This window comes from Salvelinus fontinalis, chromosome 3, assembly GCF_029448725.1.
Source record: "Salvelinus fontinalis isolate EN_2023a chromosome 3, ASM2944872v1, whole genome shotgun sequence".
Lineage (NCBI taxonomy): Eukaryota > Metazoa > Chordata > Actinopteri > Salmoniformes > Salmonidae > Salvelinus > Salvelinus fontinalis.
In genome coordinates, this window is record NC_074667.1 from 58,457,169 (window position 1) to 58,471,379 (window position 14,211).

Consider the following 14,211-nt stretch of genomic DNA (forward strand, 5'->3'; position numbering starts at 1 on the left):
TCATTCCTCTCTGCCTCCTTCTTTCCACTCCTCTCCTCTTTTGACCTCACCCTCTCACCTTCCCCCCCTACTCACAAGGCAGGCAATACGCTTGACCTCATCTTTACTAGATGCTGTTCTTCCACTAACCTCATTGCAACTCCCCTCCAAGTCTCCGACCACTACCTTGTATCCTTTTCCCTCTCGCTCTCATCCAACACTTCCCACACTGCCCCTACTCGGATGGTATCGCGCCGTCCCAACCTTCGCTCTCTCTCCCCCGCTACTCTCTCCTCTTCCATCCTATCATCTCTTCCCTCTGCCCAAACCTTCTCCAACCTATCTCCTGATTCTGCCTCCTCAACCCTCCTCTCCTCCCTTTCTGCATCCTTTGACTCTCTATGTCCCCTATCCTCCAGGCCGGCTCGGTCCTCCCCTCCCGCTCCGTGGCTCGACGACTCATTGCGAGCTCACAGAACAGGGCTCCGGGCAGCCGAGCGGAAATGGAGGAAAACTCGCCTCCCTGCGGACCTGGCATCCTTTCACTCCCTCCTCTCTACATTTTCCTCTTCTGTCTCTGCTGCTAAAGCCACTTTCTACCACTCTAAATTCCAAGCATCTGCCTCTAACCCTAGGAAGCTCTTTGCCACCTTCTCCTCCCTCCTGAATCCTCCCCCCCCCCCCCCCCCTCCTCCCTCTCTGCAGACGACTTCGTCAACCATTTTGAAAAGAAGGTCGACGACATCCGATCCTCGTTTGCTAAGTCAAACGACACCGCTGGTTCTGCTCACACTGCCCTACCCTGTGCTTTGACCTCTTTCTCCCCTCTCTCTCCAGATGAAATCTCGCGTCTTGTGACGGCCGGCCGCCCAACAACCTGCCCGCTTGACCCTATCCCCTCCTCTCTTCTCCAGACCATTTCCGGAGACCTTCTCCCTTACCTCACCTCGCTCATCAACTCATCCTTGACCGCTGGCTACGTCCCTTCCGTCTTCAAGAGAGCGAGAGTTGCACCCCTTCTGAAAAAACCTACACTCGATCCCTCCGATGTCAACAACTACAGACCAGTATCCCTTCTTTCTTTTCTCTCCAAAACTCTTGAACGTGCCGTCCTTGGCCAGCTCTCCTGCTATCTCTCTCAGAATGACCTTCTTGATCCAAATCAGTCAGGTTTCAAGACTAGTCACTCAACTGAGACTGCTCTTCTCTGTATCACGGAGGCGCTCCGCACTGCTAAAGCTAACTCTCTCTCCTCTGCTCTCATCCTTCTAGACCTATCAGCTGCCTTCGATACTGTGAACCATCAGATCCTCCTCTCCACCCTCTCCGAGTTGGGCATCTCCGGCGCGGCCCACGCTTGGATTGCGTCCTACCTGACAGGTCGCTCCTACCAGGTGGCGTGGCGAGAATCTGTCTCCTCACCACGCGCTCTCACCACTGGTGTCCCCCAGGGCTCTGTTCTAGGCCCTCTCCTATTCTCGCTATACACCAAGTCACTTGGCTCTGTCATAACCTCACATGGTCTCTCCTATCATTGCTATGCAGACGACACACAATTAATCTTCTCCTTTCCCCCTTCTGATGACCAGGTGGCGAATCGCATCTCTGCATGTCTGGCAGACATATCAGTGTGGATGACGGATCACCACCTCAAGCTGAACCTCGGCAAGACGGAGCTGCTCTTCCTCCCGGGGAAGGACTGCCCGTTCCATGATCTTGCCATCACGGTTGACAACTCCATTGTGTCCTCCTCCCAGAGCGCTAAGAACCTTGGCGTGATCCTGGACAACACCCTGTCGTTCTCAACTAACATCAAGGCGGTGGCCCGTTCCTGTAGGTTCATGCTCTACAACATCCGCAGAGTACGACCCTGCCTCACACAGGAAGCGGCGCAGGTCCTAATCCAGGCACTTGTCATCTCCCGTCTGGATTACTGCAACTCGCTGTTGGCTGGGCTCCCTGCCTGTGCCATCAAACCCCTACAACTCATCCAGAACGCCGCAGCCCGTCTGGTGTTCAACCTTCCCAAGTTCTCTCACGTCACCCCGCTCCTCCACTCTCTCCACTGGCTTCCAGTTGAAGCTCGCATCCGCTACAAGACCATGGTGCTTGCCTACGGAGCTGTGAGGGGAACGGCACCTCAGTACCTTCAGGCTCTGATCAGGCCCTACACCCAAACAAGGGCACTGCGTTCATCCACCTCTGGCCTGCTCGCCTCCCTACCACTGAGGAAGTACAGTTCCCGCTCAGCCCAGTCAAAACTGTTCGCTGCTCTGGCACCCCAATGGTGGAACAAACTCCCTCACGACGCCAGGACAGCGGAGTCAATCACCACCTTCCGGAGACACCTGAAACCCCACCTCTTCAAGGAATACCTAGGATAAAGCAATCCTTCTGCCCCCCCCCCCCCCCCTTAAAAGATTTAGATGCACTATTGTAAAGTGGCTGTTCCACTGGATGTCATAAGGTGAATGCACCAATTTGTAAGTCGCTCTGGATAAGAGCGTCTGCTAAATGACTTAAATGTAAATGAGTGTGTAAAAATATTTGTTTTATTGCCAGGATATGAGAATGACAGGTAATGGCCGCAAACAAGAACGGGAATTAACTGTTGGCTAACAGGAGAGACATTCAAAATACATCTGACACCAGTTTGACATCCCTCCTGGCTGGAGACGGAGAACTTCAATCAAATGTGGAACAAGTTGCATAATTGTATTTTATTCTGGACTTTTTTTTTGATGTGTCAGAGCAGACTAAGACTCCTTGAGGAGTTTCTAAAGTCAGCAGTGTGCCTGCAAAAATAATGCTCTGTTAATGCTAGAGAATGAGGATGACAAAATATCATAACTATGAGAGAAATTGTGCTATTTTGTGTATTTTCATTTTTGTCATTGTGCATGTATAGTTTTATTATAGATAACCAATAACCATACCGTACCTTGAATTTTGCCTTATGCTGATTATACAATTACCATTTATATCATGAAGAAAACTAATGCAGCATAATGTACTTCAATAGTTGGAGTTTCATTCCAAAACACTATATATCAATTTTCAGAAATATTGGTAAATTAGCTTTTATTGTTAAAATAAATTATGAAAGAGATTGGTATGTTTTTTCACTATCTAATCATGGCATGTTCAATGACAGACATGTATTTGTTTAAAATCACTAATCCTGTTTAGTTTTTTTAACAAAATGCTACATATCCGCCTCACTCTCAGAGAAATAATAGTTTCTGATGAAACAACGCAAATGTGAAAATTGGTGCATACAGCGTTTTGAGAAAAATAAATCTTCAATTGAAAATTGGGTTGAGACAAGTTTTATATGTTACAGTAGATAAATGTGACAATGTGCATTCACAAAAGCCTCTTCTGAATAGTCATGGTGGGTAAACAGAGAGACATAGGGTCTGTCTGTCTGTCTGATGACTGTAATGAATGCATTACCAAAAATGGTGTATGGTCTCTACCCTTCAGACCCATCTGACTGCACAGCACTTAAAAAGTATATGGTCTCTACCCTGGGGACCCGTTCGACTGCAAAGCATTACAAAAGCAAACACAAATAAAAACCACATGGCTCCCTTTGTGACACAGAAAAACATGTAGTCAAAATGAAGTCACATTGCTCAAGAATGATGACTATGAGAAACTATGAGAAAAATAATGGTGGACGGTAAAAAACCTTAGACTGGAAGGAAAAGAGTTGGCTTCTGGGGCTCTGCGCTTGTAATACCTTAAATAACTATGAAATGAACCAGAAACCAAATGGTCCTTTCCCCATCACACTTTTGAAATGGCAATAAAAATCCCAATTACCCACACATTCATTTTCATTTTTTCTGACAGACACGTTATTCCTCCTGGAATCCTGCCAACTCTCTTTCTTTCTTTCTTTCTTTCTTTCTTTCTTTCTTTCTTTCTTTCTTTCTTTCTTTCTTTCTTTCTTTCTTTCTTTCCCCCATGCCTCTCTGTCTCCAGACTCTACTGTACATAGCTCCTATGCTGGCCTGGAAGACAAGAAGACTTGGATCATTTCTCCTTTTCGAACCAAGACATCCTCAACATCTGACTCTAGTGGTGTAGTGGTGCCTGGAGAAGCGGGTATACTCTAATTTTGCCCAAAAATTCCCAAACGGCTCGCCAGGCGAAGGAAAGGCGCCCTGTGTGAGAAATTCGGAGAAACAGTGACATACACTCTGAATGACCTAAACTGATCAATCCCATACTGGTTATTCACATTCAGGCCAAACCAAGCTGTACAAGTAAACTAATAATAAGCCTACTATTGAAACAGATAAATGAGGCTGTCAACTGAGTCAGAAATTCACAGGATTCAGATTTTCCCAATTTTTTTCAGGTTTTTACTCTCAGTGACACTTTTTAAATAAAAAAACTACAAAAATGGATGTTCAAAGTCCATAAAAAGGCCCAAATCACATCAGGAGACCGCTTTTGAGGTCTGGGAAAAATCTAAGCACTGTTGTTTGGTTAGCAGTGTTTCTGTAGTACAGCCACCTAGCACCGCTGTTTGGTTAGCAGTGTTTCTGTAGTACAACCATCTAGCCCTGTTGATTGGTTAGCAGTGTTTCTGTAGTACAGCCACCTAGCCCTGTTGTTTGGTTAGCAGTGTTTCTGTAGTACAACCATCTAGCCCTGTTGTTTGGTTAGCAGTGTTTCTGTAGTACAACCACATAGCCCTGTTGTTTTGTTAGCAGTGTTTCTGTAGTACACCAACTAGCCCTGTTGTTTTGTTAGCAGTGTTTCTGTAGTACACCAACTAGCACAGCCACCTAGCACTGTTGTTTGGTTAGCAGTGTTTCTGTAGTACAGCCACCTAGCCCTTTTGTTTGGTTAGCAGTGTTTCTGTAGTACAACCATCTAGCCCTGTTGTTTGGTTAGCAGTGTTTCTGTAGTACAACCACATAGCCCTGTTGTTTTGTTAGCAGTGTTTCTGTAGTACAACCATCTAGTACTGTTGTTTTGTTAGCAGTGTTTCTGTAGTACACCAACTAGCCCTGTTGTTTTGTTAGCAGTGTTTCTGTAGTACAACCATCTAGCCCTGTTGTTTTGTTAGCAGTGTTTCTGTAGTACAACCAACTAGCCCTGTTGTTTTGTTAGCAATGTTTCTGTAGTACAACCACCTAGTACTGTTGTTTTGTTAGCAGTGTGTCTGTAGTACAGCCGTCTAGCCCTGTTGTTTGGTTAGCAGTGTTTCTGTAGTACAACCAACTAGCACTGTTGTTTGGTTAGCAGTGTTTCTGTAGTACAGCCACCTAGCCCTGTTGATTGGTTAGCAGTGTTTCTGTAGTACAACCAACTAGCACTGTTGTTTTGTTAGCAGTGTTTCTGTAGTACAACCATCTAGCCCTGTTGTTTTGTTAGCAGTGTTTCTGTAGTACACCAACTAGCACAGCCACCTAGCACTGTTGTTTTGTTAGCAGTGTTTCTGTAGTACAACCATCTAGCACTGTTGTTTGGTTAGCAGTGTTTCTGTAGTACAACCATCTAGCCCTGTTGTTTTGTTAGCAGTGTTTCTGTAGTACAACCATCTAGCCCTGTTGTTTGGTTAGCAGTGTTTCTGTAGTACAACCATCTAGCCCTGTTGTTTTGTTAGCAGTGTTTCTGTAGTACAACCATCTAGCCCTGTTGTTTGGTTAGCAGTGTTTCTGTAGTACAACCATCTAGCCCTGTTGTTTGGTTAGCAGTGTTTCTGTAGCACATGAGAATGGAGTAGCAAAATAAAATGGCCACTGGATTGATGGAAATAATCCTGATATCATTCTGCCAGGTAGACATAGACTACTTTGTAGCTAGTTAACATTTTATTGAGAAGGTTTTTGGGAAAACCTTTCCATCTACCAGAAGACGGTTAGGCTTATCATTAGAATCACTATATTTGTTCTTGCTCCTTAAATTGTTTGAATGCCCCTCTCAGCCCCCCTCTCAGCCCTCCTCTCAGCCCTTCTCTCAGCCCTTCTCTCACCACCCTTCTCAGCCCTCCTCTCACCACCCCTCTCAGCCCTCCTCTCAGCCCTCCTCTCACCACCCCTCTCAGCCCTCCTCTCACCACCCCTCTCAGCCCTCCTCTCAGCCTTCCTCTCACCACCTCCTCTCACCACCTCCTCTCAGCCCTCTTCTCACCACCGCCTCTCAGCCCCCCTCAGATGCCTCTTCTGGGCTCCACCATTAAGCTGGAATCCTTAATGGTGAAACTGCCACGTCCGTTTGCAATATTACAACAACAAAGACGTTACTGCAAACAACCAACACTGTTTTCCCCCTCTGACATCATTGCATGTGCAATAGAAGAGCACAATATGTACTGCAAAAAAAAGGTTGTGGGGTGGCCAGTGGCACTGTTTCCCCCTACTGTGGATTCCATCTTTATGATAGAGACTTTAGACGTCCGTCACTTAGACAGACGTGTGATGGATAGCTGTACGTTCAGCGGTGACAAGCCTAGTATGACATCACTGAGTGTGTCCCAGACTGCTCTCAGACTGAGGGAAACCTATTGACCTGCAGGAGGGACTGTTAAAAAGGCGGTGACATTGACGGAAGACGAGAGAAGTAAGAAAAATAGACATTGACATTGAGTAAGAGTTGAGTACTGCTGAACATAAGTGTGTGGTTTGGGTAGTCATGCTGTATCAAAACAACTGGTCGTTCAGCCCTCAGCCTACGGCTGAAATGAGCCTCCACTAGGCTACAGGCCTAATATATAACAAACACAATCAAGTAATGATTGATGGCAGCAGTTAAAACAAATGACCTGCAATAAAACAAAATCACATCAGTTATTGTGATTGCATTGGACCGCTAATGAAATATGGCCTACTAATAACTAGTTTTCATGATCATTTCAAGGAGAGTGCTCAACCCTCCTCAGAGTCAGACTTCCTCAACACAGTGCATTTCACTGATGTTTTCCTTAGATGGTGAGCTATCAGTCATGTGAGAGGAGAGATGTGAGTGACAGGCAGGGATGATCCCTCTAACCCTGCAGGGCGCCCCCCTGGCTGATCCAGATACAGAACTTAAAGCCCTGCGCCTCATTACCAGTCCTCCCTAGACACCTACACACACCTCTACTCTCAGCACTTCCACTGTTGTCTTATTGAGGTAACCTGATCCCAGATCTGCTTATCATACAGGAGTGATGTTGATGTCCACAACTGGGTGGGACAGCGATATCTTAACCACTGCAGTACCTTCCTCAGAATTCCCATCTGTGTTGCTTTACAGGTGCAGAACAGTACAGTAAGTGTACAGACCCATTAGTACAGACGGACATTCTGTGCCTTGCAGAATAATTAATCAAACAACATTGTAACAGTCATCAACTCTTTGCTGATTTCCTTTTTGCCCTAAACCAAAACTATACCAGAGAGCAGAGCTGAAGAGATGGCAATTCGCTACACCAGCAATAACATCAGCTAAATATGTGTATGTGACCAATGACATTTGATTTGATTTCAGTGAAAACACAATGGAAGAGTTAGTGTCTGTTAGGAATCTGTGCTTGGCTATGGTGGTGCATGTGGAATCTGTCAGCAGATACATATACACTCTTGTTTTCTATTAGCCGGCTCATGGCGTCACATTGATGCTTTCACTCTCCGTCAGCTAGGCTCTCAATTAGGGCTGTGGTGGTCACGACATTTTGTCAGGCGGTAAATGTCAAGCAAATGACTGCCGGTCTCATGGTAATTGACCGTTAACTATCAGAAGCACACGTTCAGCTTCTCCAGGCCTCCAGCATACAAGCCGCTGATGCACGTCTTGGGAACATCAACATTTAGAAAAGTCTAATAAATCCATTTAATATACACAACATCACAATAAATCCATTATCTAGATCATTTAGTGGACAATATATGTTAATAAATTCCATGCCATTATTTTATATTATATAATTTTATAGTAAGAAGAATATATACTGAACAAAAATAGAAAAGTAATATGTAAAGTGTTGGTCCCATGTTTCATGAGCTGAAATGAAAGATCCCAGAAATCTTCCATACGCACAAAAAGCTTATTTCTCTAAAATGTTCTATGTGCAATAATGTGCACAAATTTGTTTATATCCCTATTAGTGAGCATTTCTCCTTTGCCAAGATAATCCATCCACCTGACAGGTGTGGCATATCAAGAAGCTGATTAAACAGCATGATTATTACACAGGTGCACCTTGTGCTGGGTACAATTAAAAGGACACTCAAAACGTGCAGTTCTGTCACACAACACAATGCCACAGATGTCTGAAGTTTTGAGCGAGCGTGCAATTGGCATGGTGACTGCAGGACTGTCCACCAGAGCTGTTGCCAGAGAATTTAATGTTAATTTCTCTACCACAAGCCACCTTCAACGTCGTTTTAGAGTATTTGGCAGTACGTCCAACCGGCCTCACAACCGCAGACCACGTGTAACCACGCCAGCCCAGGACCTCCACATCCGGCTTCTTCACCTTACGGGATCGTCTGAGACCAGCTACCCGGACAGCTGATAAAACTGGGTTTGCACAACCAAAGAATTTCTGCACAAACTGTCAGAAACCGTCTAAGGGAATCTCATGTGCAAGCTCGTCGTCCTCACCAGGGTCTTGACCTGACTGCAGGTTGTTGTCGTAACCGACTTCAGTGGGCAAATACTCACCTTCGATGGCCACTGGCACGCTGGAGAATTGTGCTCTCCACGGATGAATCCTGGTTTCAACTGTACCAGGGAGATGGCAGACGGCCTGTATGGCGTTGTGTGGGCGAGCAGTTTGCTGATGTCAACGTTGTGAACAGGGTGCCCCATGGTGGCAGTGGGGTTATGGTTTAAGCTATGAACATATGCTACGGACAACAAACACAAATGCATTTTAGCGATGGCAATTTGAATGCACAGAGATACCATGACGAGATCCAGAGGCCCATTGCCGTGCCATTCATCCGCCACCATCACCTCATGTTTCAGCATGATAATGCACAGCCCCATGTCACAAGGATCTGTACACAATTCCTGGAAGCTGAAAATGTCACAGTTTTCCCATGGCCTTCATATTCACCAGACATGTCACCCATTGAGCACGTTTGGGATACTCTGGATCGATGTGTACGACAGCGCGTTCCAGTTTCTGCCAATATCTAACAACTTCACACAGCCATTGAAGATGAGTAGGACAACATTCCACAGTCCAAAATCAACAGCCTGATCAACTCTATGCAAAGGAGATGTGTAACGCTGTATGAGGCAAATGGTGGACACACCAGATACTGACTGGTTTTCTGATACACACCCCACCTTTTTTTAAATATATCTGTGACCAACAGATGCATATCTGTATTCCAAGTCATGTAAAATCCATATATATACACAGTGCTTTCAGAAAGTATTCAAACCCCTTAACTTTTCCACATTTTCTTAGGTTACAGCCTTATTCTAAAATGGATTCAATATTTTTCCCTTCTTCAATCAACACACAATACCCCATAATGACAAAGCAAAAAACAGATTTTTTGACATTTTTGCAAATGTATTACAAATAAAACAAAGAAAGACGTTATTTACATACTAAGTATTCAGACCATTTGCTATGACACTCTAAGTTGAGCTCAGCTGCATCCTGTTTCCACTGATCATCTTTGAGATGTTTCAACAACTTGATTGGAGTCCACCTGTGGTATATTCAATTGATTGGACATGATTTGGAAAGGCACACACCTGTCTATATAAGGTCCCACAGTTGAAAGCACATGTCAGAACAAAAACCACACATTACAGCCCCCTTGGAGTTTGCCAAAAGGCACCTAAAAACTCTCATGAGAAACAAGATTCTCTGGTCTGATGAAACCAAGATTGAACTCTTTGGCCTGAATGCTAAGCGTCACATTGGAGGAAACATGGCACCATCCCTATGGTGAAGCATGGTGGTGGCAGCATCATGCTGTGGGTAAGTTTTTCAGCAGCAGGGACTGGGAGACTAGTCAGGATCGAGGGAAAGATGAATGTAGCAAAGTACAGAGAGATCCTTGATGAAAACATACTCCAGAGTGCTCAGGACCTCAGACTGGGGCAAAGGTTCACCTTCCAACAGGACAACAACCCTAAGCACACGGTCAAAACAATGTAGGAATGGCTTCGGGACAAGTCTTGGAATGTCCTGGAGTCACCCAGCCAGAGCCCGGACTTGAACCCAATCGAACATCTCTGGAAAGACCTGAAAATAGCTGTGCAGTGACGCTTGTCATCTAACCTGACAGAGCTTGAGAGGATCTGCAAAGAAGAATAGGATAAACTCCCAAAATACAGGTGTGCCAAGCTTGTAGCGTCATTCTCAAGAAGACTCAAGGCTGTAATCGCTGCCAAAGTGCTTCAACAAAGTACTAAGTAAAGGGTCTGAATATTTATGTAAATGTGATATTTCAGATATACACTACCATATAAAAGTTTGGGGTCACTTAGAAATGTTCTTGTTTTTGATAGAAAATCAATTTTTTTGTCCATTAAAATAACATTGATCATAAATACAGTGTAGACATTGTTAATGTTGTAAATGACTATTGTAGCTGGAAACAGCAAATTTTTCATGGAATATCTACATAGGCGTACAGAGGCAACCATTACTCCTGTGTTCCAATGGCACGTTGTGCTATATAATCCAAGTTTATAATTTTAAAAGGCTAATTGATCATTAGAACACCCTTGTGCAATTATGATAGCACAGCTGAAAACTGTTGTACTGATAAAATAAGCAATTAAACTGTCCTTCTTTAGACTAGTTGAGTATCTGGAGCATCAGCACTTCTGGGTTTGATTACAGGCTCAAAATGGCCAGACACAAAGAACTTTCTTCTGAAACTCGTCAGTCTATTCTTGTTCTGAGAAATGAAGGCTATTCCATGAGTGAAAATGCCTTGAAACTGAAGATCTCGTACAACACTGTGTAGTACTCCACTCATAGAACAGCACAAACGGGCTCTAACCAGAATAGAAAGAGTATTGGGAGGCCCGGTGCATAACTGAGCAAGAGGACAAGTACATTAGAGTGTCTAGTTTGAGAAACAGACACCTCACATGTCCTCAACTGGCAGCTTCTTTAAATAGTACCTGCAAAACCAGTCTCAATGTCAACAGTGAAGAGGCGACTCCGGGATGCTGGCCTTCTCAGATCAAGAATAGACTGACGAGTTTCAGAAGAAATGTATTTGTTTCTGGCCATTTTGAGCCTGTAATCGAACCCACAAATGCTGATGCTCCAGTTACTCCAGTGTATTTTTTAAAATAAATGTTCTAAAATGTCAAAAAAACAGTTTTTGCTTTGTCATTATGGGGTATTGTGTGTAGTTTGATGAGGGGAAAAAACGATTTAATTATGTTTAGAATAAGGCTGTGACGTAACAACATTTTGAAAAAGTCAAGCTGTCTGAATACTTTCCGAATTAACTGTATATATACATTTTAAAAACAAGACAGTTGTGATGGAAACAGTAAGTTTATATACTCTTGAGTGCAAAGCTGTCATCAAGATGTGCAAAGCTGTCATGAAGAATCTAGGTGTGTCCAAACTTTTGACTGGTACTGTATATATAGTTGAAGTCGGAAGTTTACATACACTTAGGTTGGAGTCATTAAAATTTGTTTTTCAACCACTCCACAAATGTCTTGTTAACAAACTATAGTTTTGGCAAGTCGGATAGGATATCTACTTTGTGCATGATACAAGTATTTTTCCCAGCAATTGTTTACAGACAGATTATTTCACTTATAATTCACTGTATTACAATTCCAGTGGGTAAGAAGTTTACATACACTAAGTTGACTGTGCCTTTAAACAGCTTGGAAAATTCCTGTTCATGACTTTTATTGAACTGAACACTGGAACAAAATAACAAAGAGAATAAACGAAACCGAAACAGTCCTGTCAGGTGCAGAAAACACTAAACAGAAAATAACTTCCCACAAAACACAGGTGGGAAAATGCTACCTAAGTATGGTTCCCAATCAGAGACAACGATAGACAGCTGTCCCTGATTGAGAACCATACCCGGCCAAAGCAAAGAAATACAACACATAGAAAAATGAACATAGAATGCTCACCCAAATCACACCCATACCAAACCAAAATAGAGACATAAAAAGCTCTCTAAGGTCAGGGCGTGACATTGACATTATGAGAAAATCAAAAGAAATCAGCCAAGACCTCAGAAAAGAAATGTAGACCTCCATAAGTCTGGTTCATCCTTAGGAGCAATTTCCAAACGCCTGAAGGTACCTCGTTCATCTGTACAAACAATCGTACGCAAGTATAAACACCATGGGACCATGCAGCCGTCATACCGCTCAGGAAGGAGATGCGCTCTGTCTCCTAGAAATGAACGTACTTTGGTGCGAAAAGTGCAAATCAATCCCAGAACAACAGCAAAGGACCTTGTGAAGATGCTGGAGGAAACAGGTACAAAAGTATCTATGTCCATAGTAAAACGAGTCCTACATCGACATAACCTGAAAGGCGCTCAGCAAGGAAGAAAACACTGCTCCAAAACCACCATAAAAAAGCCAGACTACGGTTTGCAACTGCACATGGGGACAAAGATCGTACTTTTTGGAGAAATGTCCTTTTGTCTGATGAAACAAAAATAGAGTGTTTGGCCATAATGACCATTGTTATGTTTGGAGAAAAAAGGGGGATGCTTGCAAGCCGAAGAACACCATCCCAATCATGAAGCACGGGGGTGGCAGCATCATGTTGTGGGGGTGCTTTGCAGCAGGAGGGACTGGTGCACTTCACAAAATAGATGGCATCATAAGGTAAGAAAATTATGTGGATATATTGAAGGAACATCTCAAGACATCAGTCACGAAGTTAAAGCTTGGTCGCAAATGGGTCTTCCAAATGGAGTATACTTACAAAGTTGTGGCAAAATGGCATAAGGACAACAAAGTCAAGGTATTGGAGTGGCCATCACAAAGCCCTGACTTCAATCCTATAGAAAACTTGTGGGCAGAACTGAAAAAGCATGTGCGAGCAAGGAGGCCTACAAACCTGACTCGGTTACACCGGCTCTGTCAGGAGGAATGTGCCAAAATTCACCCAACTTATTGTGGGAAGCTTGTGGAAGACTACCCGAAACGTTTGACCCAAGTTAAACAATTTAAAGGCAATGCTATCAAATACTCATTGAGTGTATGTAAACTTCTGACCCACTGGGAATGTGATGAAAGAAATAAAAGCTGAAAGAAATCATTCTTTCTACTATTATTCTGACATTTCACATTCTTAAAATAAACTGGTGATCCTAACTGACCTAAGACAGGGAATTTTTACTAGGATTAAATGTCAGGAATTGTGAAAAACTGAGTTTAGATGTATTTGGCTAAGGTGTATAACTTCCGACTTCAACTGTATATATACATATATTTTTAAATTAATTATTTAAGTTGACTGATTTCCTTATATGAACTGTAACTAAGTAAAATCTTTGAAATTGTTGTATGTTGCATTTATATTTTTGTTCATTGTAATTTAACTTATTTGAATAAAATAGAAAGGATATTTTTCCCATTCCTGAGCGAGTGCGCATGTGAAGTGGCTATGTTGAGTGTAAAAGTGATAATTTGAAACAGATCCTATACATGGGCGGCATAATGCAACTATATTGATGATTTGAAAAAGTCTAATAAAATACACTTGCGCTCTTTTTCTTGCCTCAGGCTGTTCTCTCATTAAGTGATAACATTCTCATCCATCAGACTATTTTCAATTGAATCTCGCCTTTACTAATATTTGAAATGAGTTTTGATTTAAAATGGCCATCATCAGATAGGTAGGAACAGGGTCGGGGTAAAAAGATGTCATCCATATGCACTCTACTACTGCATCACTGGGTCCAAGCTTCCTGCCATCCAGGACCTATTTTTATACATTTTTTCTTAACTCTATTTCTTGAACTGCATTGTTGGTTAAGGGCTTGTAAGTAAGCATTTCACGGTAAGGTCTACACCTGTTGTATTCGGCGCTTTCATGTGGTTCCTTTTTCAATTATGCCAGGTAGGCTACTGTGGTTTTACAGCGGAGCAATGTGCTTAATATTAGCATCTGATAAATAAATATAGTAGCAGTAGAAAGCCTCTAACTCTATTCCGCCCAAACTCTGCATGCCACGGGCTCTCCAATCCTGTTCCTGCAGCTACCCAGTGCTTAGTTTGCGAAACCAAGTGAAATCTATTCAGGAA

At 43.3% G+C, this 14,211-nt stretch overlaps 1 protein-coding gene across 5 annotated transcripts in view; it reads right to left on the bottom strand.

Annotated features, from left to right (window-relative positions):
• LOC129851200 (semaphorin-3F-like) overlaps nt 1-14,211 on the bottom strand; it is a 126,488-nt gene that overhangs the window by 10,996 nt on the left and 101,281 nt on the right. The gene's annotated exons all lie outside the window — the stretch shown is intronic.